Source organism: Theropithecus gelada, chromosome 6 (assembly GCF_003255815.1).
Source record: "Theropithecus gelada isolate Dixy chromosome 6, Tgel_1.0, whole genome shotgun sequence".
NCBI classification, from domain to species: domain Eukaryota; kingdom Metazoa; phylum Chordata; class Mammalia; order Primates; family Cercopithecidae; genus Theropithecus; species Theropithecus gelada.
The window spans coordinates 51,691,269-51,704,800 of record NC_037673.1 but is presented as its reverse complement, the minus strand read 5'-3'; positions in this window follow the sequence as shown (position 1 = coordinate 51,704,800).

Genomic DNA, 13,532 nt, shown 5'->3' with positions numbered 1-13,532 from the left:
TGAAAGGAACATCTAAGATAAATTTACAGTCTATAGAAATTCAGCACAGCAACCCACACTTTCTGCACCTTTGGCGTGTGTTGGGCAGACAGAACTTATAATTTAGGAATCAGGCACCCTGTTGCTGCTCTTTGATCTACAACTGACTACTTACTGACTGAGCACAAGTTCCTTGGCCTCTAAAGTCTGAAGATCTGGATTAGCTCTGTGACTTAGGGCAAATTACCTGTGCTTTAAACCTTAGTTTCCTCATCTGTAAAATGGGAAAAATAATAGCAATAATAATTGACAGCATTTTGAACATTCATCATGTACCAAGCACTGTTCTAAACCTTCTATTATATTACTATTATGTCCACTTACAGATTTAGATCCTAAAGTACAGGAAGGTTAAACAGCTCATCCACAGGTGCTCAGCTTATAAATAGCAGAGCCAGGATTCGAACCCAGGGCCTCTGACTCTAGGTCATACTCCTGTCAACTAAGCCATGCCTTCCTTCTAGTGTTTAAATGTGGAATAAGACAGATAATGGATGTATAGATAATAAATGCTTGACACATTTCCCCACATATAGCAAACACTAAATAAATGGTAGCTAAGGTATATGTTATTATCTTTTCATTCTTGGAAATGTGAGAAATTCCTTTCCTAATAGCTGAAAGTCGAGTTTCACAGGCGAAGGGAATTTTCTGGGACACTGTGCTTACCCTAATGTGCTACAGTAATTTAATGACTGGAAATGAGGCCGTTAGAGGAGAGTGACTTTTGTTCCACCTTGTAATCCACTTACTGTTTCCCTTTGGGTAGAGCCCCTGGTGTTCTCCAGTACATTTCCCTGAGTGACGATGAGAGAGGAGGGCTGAGAAAAATGTAATGGGGTCTCATGTGGGCATTGAACACTTCATTTTCTGGCATAGCAAAGGTTGGAGGAGCAATGAAGCCTGGGGCTGGGGGAGCTCCAGGAACCTCATCCCAGTGGGTCAGAGCAGCTGAGAGTGCTTTAGCTAAACTAAGGTGTTTTTACAAAAGATGTTTGGTTAAATTTCTGTGCACGTCATTGAAATACTCTGTCTCCCCTTCCACTTTAATAGTCATAAAGAACAACAATAATGTGGGGAGAAGAGGGATTGTGCAGAGAGAATTCTGTAAGGATATAAACCGAAATGCCAGCTCTGGCTCTTTCAGGGGAGTAAGTTATCTTGATGTTTCTGTGTGTGTGTGTGTGTGTGTGTGTGTGTGTGTGTGTTAGTTTCTGAGTATAAAAATAATACATGTATATTATAAGATAAGAAAACATTAAAACATTAAATTTATGTCGAGAAAGCACAGAACATCACCTGTAAGTACAGTACAATGGTTGTTAATCTGAAGGCATTCCAATTCTGGTTAGCTTGTGTGTTCAAAAATGCACATATTTATTTGTGACTTGGGAAGAGTAAAAACTTACTATTAATCTTCCTGGCTCTCCCTTCGCCAGATCCTGTCTCCTTTTTCTCATGCGAATAGAATGTGAATCTTTTCCTAAAGTCTACAGTTTTATGGCCTCTGTCAAGCAGGACCCTGGTCAACTCTCCGTCGTTTTATAATGGCTCAGATTTATTATCCAGCACCTCCAGAACATTTTGAGAAGGAAAAGAAACCTGGAGACTGGTTATGGAGTTGGTGAAGATGATCAAAACCTTTTCTCTGAAATGCTTAATGAAGACACCTATTAACACATACTATAATTAGTTCTCTTCAATCTCACTTATGAAAAAAAAAAAATACCCAGGAAACAATTTCAATTGTAAAATAAGTTCAGAACTATTTAGCTGAGTATAAATGATCAAATGGCTTTGATTACTATTTGGTTTCCTTGATAAGTTTTTCTAATTTCAAGAGTCAATTCCAGTCAATAACCTACTAAGTTGGGAGTGTTTCACGTAGTTGATGGTTGAGTGTGCTTTCACACCTTTACTTGAAAGCAGTAAATGTTCCCAGCTCTCTACTGCCCTTCACTGGGAGGTAAAACCACCATATTGTTTACAAGTAAAACTCGTGCTTGGTCACGCACGGTGGTTCAGGCCTATAATTCCAGTACTTTGGGAGACTGAGGCAGGAGGATTGCTTGAAGCCAGGAGTTTGAGACCAGCCTAGCTAAAGTTGTGAGACCTCCCCCAACCTCCACCCCCAGTCTCCATAAAAAATTTTTATAAACCAGGTTAGCTGGGTGTGGTGGGGCATGTCTGTAGTCCCAGCTACTGGGGAGGCAGAGGCAGGAGGATTGTTTGAGTCCAGGTGTTCTAGGTTATAGTAAGCTATGATCATGCCACTGTGCTCCAGCCCAGGCAATATATGGATGGATATAGCTTCCGAAAGAAATCTCCACTCTCTATTATACTTAAGATCATACTTTGGCAAAATAATTGTGAGGAAAATACTTGTTATGGCATAGTCCAAAAATACTTTCATATCCCAGAATAAATTTACTATTTTTCCAAACCAAACCATGTCAGCTTACCCAAGATAAGCAAGTAATATTTTTGCTCTTCACCATAAATTATATCTGCCTAAATGGGAAAAGCTAAACCACAGAAACTTTTGCCAAAATCTTGTATCCTGAAGAATTAAGTGTGCGAGTACACAGAGAAGGTAAATCATCAGATTTTAAAATTAAATAAAGCTTTTTACAAATTTAGAAAAATTATTGTTCATTTCAAAGAATGTATAAACAAAATAAAAATTAAATTCTGTGAGGCACTAATTTCTTCCAAATATAGCATGAAGCTAGCTGAATGATTTTATTTCCAGTGCTCGTTGAAATAATTTAGATTCATTAAAAAGCAAAGCGTTCCAGTTTGAGATGTGCGGTCCTGGCCGTTTTTCTTTTCCATAAAGCCAGCAATTTCATTTCAGCCATTGTACTGTTGTGGGTGGGAGATCATCCGTCTTTGTCTCTGCTTGCTGCTGCAGTGTGGACACAGGTGTCCGGGGCCACATTTAGAAAATGATACAATCAATTCTGGGTTATGACTTTTGTCTAATTACCTCTTCTCCCAGAATCTATATTTATTGTCCAAGAAAACACATTTTAAGAAATTGTGAGCACACTTCCCATAGGATAGAAATTAATTTATTACAAATTAATGGAGAGTACAATCAACTGAATGGATTATTAAACTTTGGTCCCTGAATATTCTGAGCAGGGAAGGATCAGGGTCTTGCTGTTAGTGATTACTCCTGCTCCCTACCTCCACTGCCGCTTTCTTGGGGTCTTTTCAGTAATAAACTTAATGACGACTAGACATAGAAGTTATTTCAGACATTTACCACTAGTTTTTGTTCTTTTGGGCTAATCTTGGCTTTGTCGTTACACTTTACTGAATTATGTGCTAGCATGTTTTCCCATATATAAACTGTGTATTTAATAAATAAAAAGGGATCCCCTTATCACTGAAGACTGACTTAAAATCCAAAGCATAGTTGCAGAAATAAGTCCTGCAGGATATATGTGTTTTCATTTATATTTAACATGTAATATTATATACGTTATTTAATATAAGTGTGTCTTTATAAGTATGTGTGTGTATAATCTGTATTCGAAGCCATTTGTTTTAAACTTCACTGATGATTTTGTATTATTGTATTATCATTTAATCACCTGTTCATTGTTCAAGCTGGAAATTGACTGATGGGTCCTGGCCCAATGGCTTTGAATAACCAAAAGTGTTTCTTTCTTTTAGAACTGTTGGCTCTTTCTTTCAAAAAGCAGATAGAACAAACTCCCATTTCTGTGAAAGTGATTTATCCTTTTTTCTTCCGTTCATTTCCTATGGTTGCTGTGATAAATCAGTACACATTTGGTGGCTTAAAAGAGCAGAAATTTATTCCCTCCCAGTTCCTGAGAACAGTCTGAACTCCATTTCACTGGACCAAAATCAAGATGTCAGCAGTGCTGTGCAACCTCTCAAGGCTCTGAGGGGGAGTTTTTTCCTTGCCTCTTTCCCAGCTTCTGATGGCTGCAGGCATTCCTTGGTGCATGGCCGCATCCCTCCCATCTCTGCCTTCGTGGTCACACTGCCTTCTCCTTTTTTGTCTAAGTCTCCCTCTGCCTCCCTCTTGTAAAGATTCATTTGACTGCAATTAGGGCCCACCTGGATAATCTAGGATGATCTTCCAATCTCAGGATCATTAACTTAATCACATTTGCAAGGTCTTTGCCATATAAGGGAACATTCATAGGTAGCTTTCAGAGATTAGAGCCTGATATCTTTGGGGGGCAATGTTTAGCTTACTACACTCACATATAACAAAAGTAAGACATCTCATACTGCCTTCTGCTGTTTCCTAATAGCAGTCTTTTATATGATCTCATTTGGTAGTTTTATTAAAGTTTATATACATATAATGGTACAAGGCATATGAGAATCTATGTTTAGGTCTATATAAATGTGAATTTGGACTTCTCTGACAGGTAGGGCTATAGATGGCTATCTTGCTGTGCTCCTCGAAAAGATTTTTATTCTAGTTGGTTTCTGGAGAGACTGACCCAGTTATGCAAGGGCATGAGCCACAACTCAGGATAGTTATTTGGGTTAGGTTTCAGTTGCCCATTTCTAGCTGCAGATTTCCAAGTACCACCATTTTGGAACCTAGGTTTTCTGAAATGCCTCTTCTACCCACTCCCACTAAGGGAAATTATTCCTGGGACTTAACTCAGCCCCACTTTATTTAGTCTGATTCCTGGGCCCTCTCTAAGCCTTGGCATCCTGGGCTGCCCGGGCTTCTGATCTCTTCTGGGAACCTTGAACCCTGTCTATCTGGCTGCTCTCTGTAGCCATGGTCATGTCAGTCCTGGTGGAAAAGAGAAAGGGCAAACAGAGAGGAGCTGTTCCTTGGTGCTCATCTTTCAGGAGTACAGCATCTTGGTGTCTTCAGAATGTTAGCTTTCAGGACTTTTTGGTTAATTTTCATGGGCCCTTGCAGACTTTACCCTCTTAAATGGTTTGACTTTCTGTAGTCTCTTTCCCCATGAATATCTGGCATAGAGATTTCTTTCTCCTTCTTCTTTTTTTGTGGCCAGTTCTTTTTCTCTTCTTCCTTCTGGCCAACTGCTGTCCTATCCAGAGACCTGAACCTTGGACAAAACCATTGTGTTGTGGAGAATTAAGCAAGTGGATTCCTGTCTCTATCTCTTCTTTGTCCTTCTCCCAGCTGACCTTGAGATAATTTGGTTACTCTTTTCTCCAGTGGGAATTTCAAAGCTACTTTTAAGCCCCACTGTGGGAAGGATCAATGGAAAGGACTCATGCTCTGGTTTTCTTATCAGATTCATGGGGAGCTGTATTTAGAGACACCCTTAGAATGAAGATATTCTCCAGAGTGTTCTAGCCTTGACTTTTGGTCAAGTTTGACAGTTCTGATCTCATTACCCCAGCTCTGTCCCCGTGTACTTCTGTGGACCTGTGGAATACCTTCAGGGAAAAAAAATTATATTCCACAGTTGACCCCCCTCCACCCAAGCATAGTATATCTGAGCTCCTGCTTCATCCCTGGGTTCATCCAAGGGCACTCATAGTGATCCTTAGCTCTCTGGCTCCAGGTTTTAAAAGCTTAGCCTTGAATAGGCAGGTATCTGTCAGTCACCTTGGGGCCCAAACAGGAATTGCCCTCAGGAAACCTCCTCTTTCTTTAATCCCGATGTCTTTACTCTTTAATAGAGTAATGAGAGTCTCTCCCTGATAAAAAATGGCAGTTGTGCCTGTAATCCCAGCATTTTGGGAGGCTAAGGTGGGTGGATTGCTTGAGTTTAGGAGTTCAAAACCAGCCTGGTCAATGTGGTGAAATCCTGTCTCTATCAAAAAATAAAAAAATTAGCTGGGTATAGTGGCACACACCTATAGTCCCAGCTACTCAGGATGCTGAGGTGGGAGGATGGCTTGAGTCTGGGAAGTGGAGGTTGCAGTGAGCTAAGGTCATGCCACTGCGCTCCAGCCTGGGTGACAGAGTGAGACCCTGTCTCAGGGGAAAAAAAAAAAAAAAAAAAAGGCAGTAGTATAGAAGAATGGTAATACAGCCTTTCTTTACCTTGCCATTTGTAATAAGTACAATACGTAAAATGAGCTATTTAGCTATTTATTTGAGTCATTACAAGTCTGGACAAGCCCTGGTCAATAGTGACTGTGTTTTTCCCAGGCCAGACCAAAAAATGGCACCTATCTGCCCTACTCATACTTGCAACTGACTTTCCACATTGCCAGGGTTCTTGGAGTTGGAGAGCTCTTACGAATTTCTTTGCTGCCTAGAATTTCATTGAATTTTCCATACTGTAGGCATGGCTCCTAGGTAGCCAAAAAAGCATGAACTCTGGAGTCATGCAGGGCTAGGTTCAAAACTAGGCTCTCCAACTTATTGTCTATGCATGAATTATAAATTATATAAAGTGACTCATAGAGCACCTGGAATTTGTGTTTAGGACTCAATAAAAGTTAGGTGTTGTCTATGTGTTTTTGTTAAATAAATAAGAAATATCCTTGATGGCCTTAATTCTGCTTCATGGTAAAAAATGTACATACTTTAGATTTGTATGACACTTTTAAAGTAGTTTATTTGTCCGTTTGGTAAATATTTTTAGAACAGTGAACAAATATCTATTTACAAAGCAACCAGAAGTAAGCTTTTGCAATGTGCCAAGATTTTAGCCTATAAATTCCTTCATTTTTATGGGAAAATATTTTGTTAGGCATATTTTAGAACTTTCTGATTGCTTAATATTCACATCCACGATTCAGTATAAAAAAGAGTATACTTAACCAGAATCCTCTGATGTTCCAGTAAGGAATTGGTTGGTGAGAACTTAGCTTTCTTGAAAGACCTAGAAATGCCCAGAGCCTGCATTTTTTTGAACACTGATATGCAACAGGCCAATTTAGTCAAATGCGTATCTATAAGTGAGGTATTATTCCATATTTTAATGCACAAATTGAGGCTCAGAGAGATTAAGTGACTTGCACAAAGGCCACAGAGCTGAAAATTGGTGGCATTTATACTTGAATTTAGGTCTGATCAATCCATGATTCAAAATCTACTCTACTCTTTGGCTTGCATTCTCATATTAACAAGTGCCCTTTTCTTCCTTGGAGGAAGAAAAGCAATAATTCAAGCCGTTGGAGCCAGAGGCCCCAGTTATTGCTACAGGAGAAAGCGCTGATCGACTAATCTGCAGATCTGGCTTCTGGTCCCAGCTCTGCTACCAACTAGTGTGCAATGAGGGTATGGGGGTAGATGTGGGGAGTCTTTCCTTAAATTTCCAATTTCTCTGAGCTTCTCAGCTGTAAACGTTAAAGCATCACAGAAAAGTCTGGCCTTCTTAGAACCAAATATCTCTCTTTAGTATCTAACAAATGGGTTTCTTTGTGGTTCCCTAGAAATCAAGGATATGAGATCCAGAAAGTTTAAATCTCAGAGATCTGAGGGATATTATAATATTGCCCCTTCAAATGAAAGCACTGTTAGCAGTGGAAGAGATCTGAGTCACCCCAAATTACTGGTGGTAAATCTATATGCATCTGCGGCAACTTTAGGCTTTGCCTCCTCAGAAGAAAGAATTTGACTGAGGGGCATAAAACAGAAAAAGAGACTGAGGCAAGTTCCAGAGCAGGAGTGGAAGTTTATTAAAAACATTTTAGAACAGACAGGAAAGAACCTTTGAAAGAGATTGAAGTGGGCACCTGAAGGTCAAAGAGAAAAAAGGGACATCTGCCTTGATTCTAGGGTTCTATAGGCTCGCCTCTTTCCCATGATTCTTCCCTTAGGGTGGGCTTCCTGAATGCACAGTACCTTTATTACCCTTGGGAACTGAACACATGCCTTGTGCTTAGGAAGTTGTATGCATGTCCTTCTGAGTCTTTCTTCCTTTTTCTGGTGGAGTGTGCCCTGAAGACCATACTTTGCCATTTTTGTCTCTTAATATGCATGCCCAGGAAGTTCCTTCTCCCTGGGATCTGCCTTTCATTAACGCTTTAACATTAACAGGTGTGGACCATCAGGAAATGGCCTCTCCCTGGTGCCGGCTGCCAATTTATCACTCTTAGAGAGGCAATGCAATAATTGCCGAGCCATCACCTGGCATTTCTAGTGGGTTGGGGGGAAAGCCCTCTCCTGTCCCACTAATGCCTAACTACCTGTAACAGCACTAGTCTGGGAAGTTGTAGGATTTGGAACCACATATCCACCTTTTCATAGGCAAGGCAGGATTACAGCCTTATTAAAGTCCTAGAGAAATGGCCCAGGTTAGAGGTGGCAGCTGGGTGGTGGTGGTGAGATGGGGCAGGTATGGGGACCAACTAGATCCTATATCTTGATCTTAAAATTACTTATTGATTTTCAAGTGCCCAAGGCATTTGTGAGTGGGTCTCCCTCCCGCATTCTGCATACTCTGAGTCATCAGAGAAGAGGGATTACTTGTCCCTTCTTAAAGTTGATGTAGTAAAACACCATGAAGTTTACTTTTTAAATTATCATGTTTTAAGTTTTTATTTGGAAATAGCTTCAGACTTACAGAATAATTGTAATAGAGTACAAAGAATTCCCATATACTATTCATCCATATTCCCCAAATGTTAGCATTTAACCACATTTGCTTTATCATTTTTCTCTTTACACACACAAACACATTTCTTCAGAGTTCGCAGACTCTGAGAACCAGTTGCTGCCATGCCCCTTTACCTCTAAATATTTCAGTGTGTTTTTCCTAAAACTAAGTCCATTCTCTTACAGAATCACGGTATAATTTTCAAACCCACGAAATTCACATTGCCACAGTACTATCATAATTTATAGACCTTATTTGTCCCATATCTTTATGTTACCAGAAAGGGATCACAATCCAGAGCAGTGGCAATGGCTGCTTGACTGAATATACATATAGTTATTTCTTGATCATATGCTAAATAAGGGGTGGATTATTCATGAGTTTTCTGGGAAAGGGGTGGAGAGTTCTCAGAACTGAGGGCCCCTCCCCTTTTTAGACTACATATAGTAACTTCAGACATTTCTGTGGCACTCGTAAACTGTCATGGCACTGGTGGGAGTGTCTTTTAGCATGCTAATGCATTATAATTAGCATAAAATGAGCAGTGAGGCCAACCAGAGGTCACTTTCATTGTCATCTTGGTTTTGGTGGGTTTTGGCCAGCTTCTTTACTACATCCTGTTTTATCAGCAAGGACTTTGTGACCTGTCTTGTGTCTTGTGCTGACCTCCTATCTCATCCTGTGGCTAAGAATGCCTGACCTCCTGGGAATGCAGCCCAGCGGGTCTCAGCTTTATTTTATACCCAATCCCTATTCAAGATGGAGTTACTCTGGTTTGAATGCCTTACATTTGGTCTCCTTCAATCTGGAATCATTCCTCAGTCACATTGCCTTTCATGACCTTGCCATTTCTTGCCAGGTACAGGACAGTTCTCTGTAGAATATCCCTTAGCCTGGTGTTTTACCCTGTTTCCTTATGATCAAATCTATTTAGGTTGTGCATTTAGGGCAGGAATACTGGAAGAGCTGCTGGGTTCTCAGAGCTTCCCATCAGAGGCCCTAAGGCTCACTTTGCCCAGGACTGAGGATGTTTACCTCTGTCACTTGGTCAGGTGTTGCTTTCATGTTTATCCACTTGAAGGTACCGTTTTCCCCTTTGTAATTAATAAATATCATGTGACGAGACACTTTGGAAAGATTTAAATAGCCTGTTTCTCATCACATTTTCACCCACTAGTTTTAGGATTCTTGCCTGAAATGTTTATTGCTGTAGAGGTTGCCAAATGGCGATTTTTCTCATTTTGTTTTTCCTACTATGTTTATTAGTTGAAATTCAACACCATTGGTTTTCTAACAACATTCCAGAAAGATTTCATCTGTTAAGGAGAAAATATCTGGGCTAAACTAAATCCATAAGAAATAAAAACCTCTCTTCTCTCCTCTCCCTAACCCCAGAGCCCAGGTATTCAGCTAAATGGCTTATCTATCCATATTTAATACCATGGAAATATGTAGAGCTGTTGGAAATTGTTTCTAAGGCCATTTTCTATTTTAAGTGACAAAATTCCTAATCCTCTCTTAGATCCTTCTCTCCTCAGGTTTACCCCACACATTTTCTCCTGAAGTCTTGGTCTCATTCTGCTTTTCCTGGCCTTCTCCTTAATACACACACACCCCTTGGAACCTGGCTCTTAAAGCTGCAGAAGGAAAAACTCTCTTCTGAACATCAAAGAGTCCATTCACCTGCAAACTTCTTTCAGGGCATGGCTGGCAAGTGCACATTCCACAGGCACCTTACTCCCTTTTATTTCTAGGTCAGCACTTTCAGTAACACCCTATCCAGTCTTAAAGTCCAGACACTCAAGATGCATCTAGTTAAATCCTCTCTGTCACTCTCCAGGGTAAAATTAGGCAATTAGTTATTCACACTTAATTTCATACTCTTGAAATGCCTTTTCAAAAATAGAACCTATAACAGACCTCTCCTCCACTAGGTTCCTGAAATACAAAGCTATGTCTAGGACTCTTCCCCAGTCTCTTCCCTCAGAACATTTCTGACTTTCATCTCAATTGTCTGTGAGCACCATTCCTTTCCTGGGACAACCACTCTCTGCACCGCGGACATCAGAGGATCCTTAGATTATTCTAACAACTTCTCATATATTTTTCAGGGAAGCTAATTTTCACTTATACCAAAGGACAAGATTGACCAGCTTCCAAGAAAATCTTTCCTCCTGGTTAATAGACAATGTTACTTTTCATCTTAGGAAATTGGATCTTTTTTGCTTTATAATATGATGCCTCTCTCAAGTAGACTAAAAAGCATCCTCTGGTCCAAAATTCATGGCACAGTCACCTGTTTCTGGGAGGGGAAATGCATTTATGACTAACCATAAATCTTTAGCTAGGAATTGAAATGCTAGGGCTGCCAAATAAAGCAGACTTTCTTTCCCAGGAACTGTTGAGGAACTGAGTCACTCATTAGTACCAGAAATTGCTATTTTTGGAGAAACTCCAGTTTCTCCTGAGTAACCTTGTTTCTCTATAAGGTAATGTTTAGAGATATTTTTCTTTCTTCTCCCCGCTTAAAATCCTCCGAAGACAGCATTTCCTTGCCTCAACCTTGAATGGGCTAAGAAAGAAAAAAGTCCTCACCAACAGTTTTTGGCTACTTTGGGACAGGGAGCTTATCTTCCATGGAAACTCACCAGACCAAAAGCCTTTCTAGAACTCGAGTTCAAGATATAGCCTCTGTATCAGCATTGAGCCACAGCAACATATATTCAGAGACCCAAACTTCTGTTAGTTACTCTTGAAATGCCTTTTAAAAAATAGAACCTATAACAGACCTCTGGAAATATAGCATTTCCAGATATTGATTGATGAGGTGGACTCAACTGCTCTGTAACTTACATGATAGTTTATCCTAGGCATATTTGAACTGGACATACAATACCTTGGCAAAACACACCTGTAAACTCAGAGTATTATAATAGCTAGCAGGTCAGAAAAAGAAGTGACCCATAGGAACTAAGGGCTGAATATTTTATCTGTAGCCTTCCCTTCTGTGATTAAAGTTTGGTACATAAAGGGAAAGAATCAAGCATTCATCCTGTCTTTCCTGTACCTCACTATAACCAAATAGCAGACAAAGGAAAGTTCTTTCTTATAAAAGACTTGCAGATAATAAAGAAGAAATGATAAAAGAGTATCAGTGTTTTGCCACTGCAACAATAATGGATTTAGGCAATGGTATCAATGACTCTTTAAATCTATTAGGTGACAGGCTAATGGGGAACCTTAAAATAGAAGGACTAACCTGCCAACATTTGAATCTGCCTGTCAATCTTAACATATCCAAGAGAGAGGCAACCTATTATTTTGCTTTGCAATGAGAAGCAAGAGAAAATATAAAATACAACCTGTAAAATATTCTTATCCAAAAGCTGAATCTGATTCCTATTAAGTCTCTAGATTTAACTACCAGCACATAGGAAATACAGAGGTGAGAGGAAATGCGAAACAACATCCCAGGAATGCAGTCAGCAAAATCCACAATGTGGGAAACTCTCAAGACAGACAGCCCAATTTCTTCAATAAACAAATTGCAGAAAAAAATCAGAGGAACCCATAGGTGAAAAGACACCTATGAGAAGCATCAAACAAATGTGATGTGGACTTAAGATCCTGACTCAACAGTGCAACTGGTGAAAAAAAAAAAAAAAAGACATGTACTAGATTACCAGATACATTTGAACATTTGGATATTTGAAAATACTGTTATTATTTGTAATATTTTGATGTGATTGTGGTATTATGGTTATGTTTTTAAGAGTCATCATTAACCAATATTTACTAAAGCATTTACAGGTGTGTCTTAGTTCATTTCTATTGCTTATAACAAAATATCTGAAACTGGGTAATTTATAAAGAAAAAGAATTTATTAGTTATGGAGGCTGAGAGGTTTAATGTTGAGGGCCCACATCTGGTGAGAGCCTTCTTGCTGGTGGGGACTCTGCAGAGTTCCAAGGAAGTGCAGGGCATCACATGATGAGGGAGCTGAGTGTGCTAGCTCAGGTCTTTCTTCCTCTTCGTATAAAGCCACCAGTCCGACTTACATGACAATCCATTAACCCATTAACCCATTAATCTATGAACGGGTTAATCCATTCATGAGAGCAGAGCCTTCATGACCAATCACCCCTTACAGGCCCACCTCTCAATATTGCCACAATGGGGACTAAGTTTCAACATGAGTTTTGGAGGGGACCAACATTCAGACATTTCATAGTAAGATGAAATTATATGATGCCTGTGATTTGATTAAAAATAATCTATGGGGCAGAAAAGTGGGTAGGAGTATATATGCAACAAGACTGGTTCTGAGTTGATTATTGTTGAAGCTTCTGGAAAGTTAAGTAGAAGTTTCTTATAAACTTTCTATAATATTATACAAATACCTTAGACATTAGTTGTCTCAAAATCAATGTGCTTTTCTTTCTCTGGTGAATAGATCATTTTTATAATAGAATCCCCTAGGTTGGAAAAATAAGGTACTACATTTTTAATGTTCCTGCATTTAGATGGGTATGTGCAATAATTTGAGCATGAGTAAAGTGAGCGCTCAAAGGACACGTATCGCTTCCAGTTAGGATATATGTCAATCCTTGTATCACCCCTGAAACCAGGAGCTAATTTATCTTACTGTTTGGTCAGGTCAGTGAAGGGCTGATATGATATCAGCACATAGACCGTGAGAACACTGGCTGGACTGTGGAAGACTCCTTTACATTTCTCGGCCTCCTCCCCACCAGCAGCCCTGGGACCTGAGGAGTTCTGTATTACTATTTCATGTGATATCACTAAGCCTGGTAAGCAGAGTTGTCTGCTTGCAAACACAGGTAATGCCGCCAAGATATGAGCAGTGCCTCATCTATAATTATTAAAGTAGGGAGAGTTTGGAAATAAATCTTTCCCTTTTTAATTGTCAATGCCATGATATAAACCTTTGAAATAAA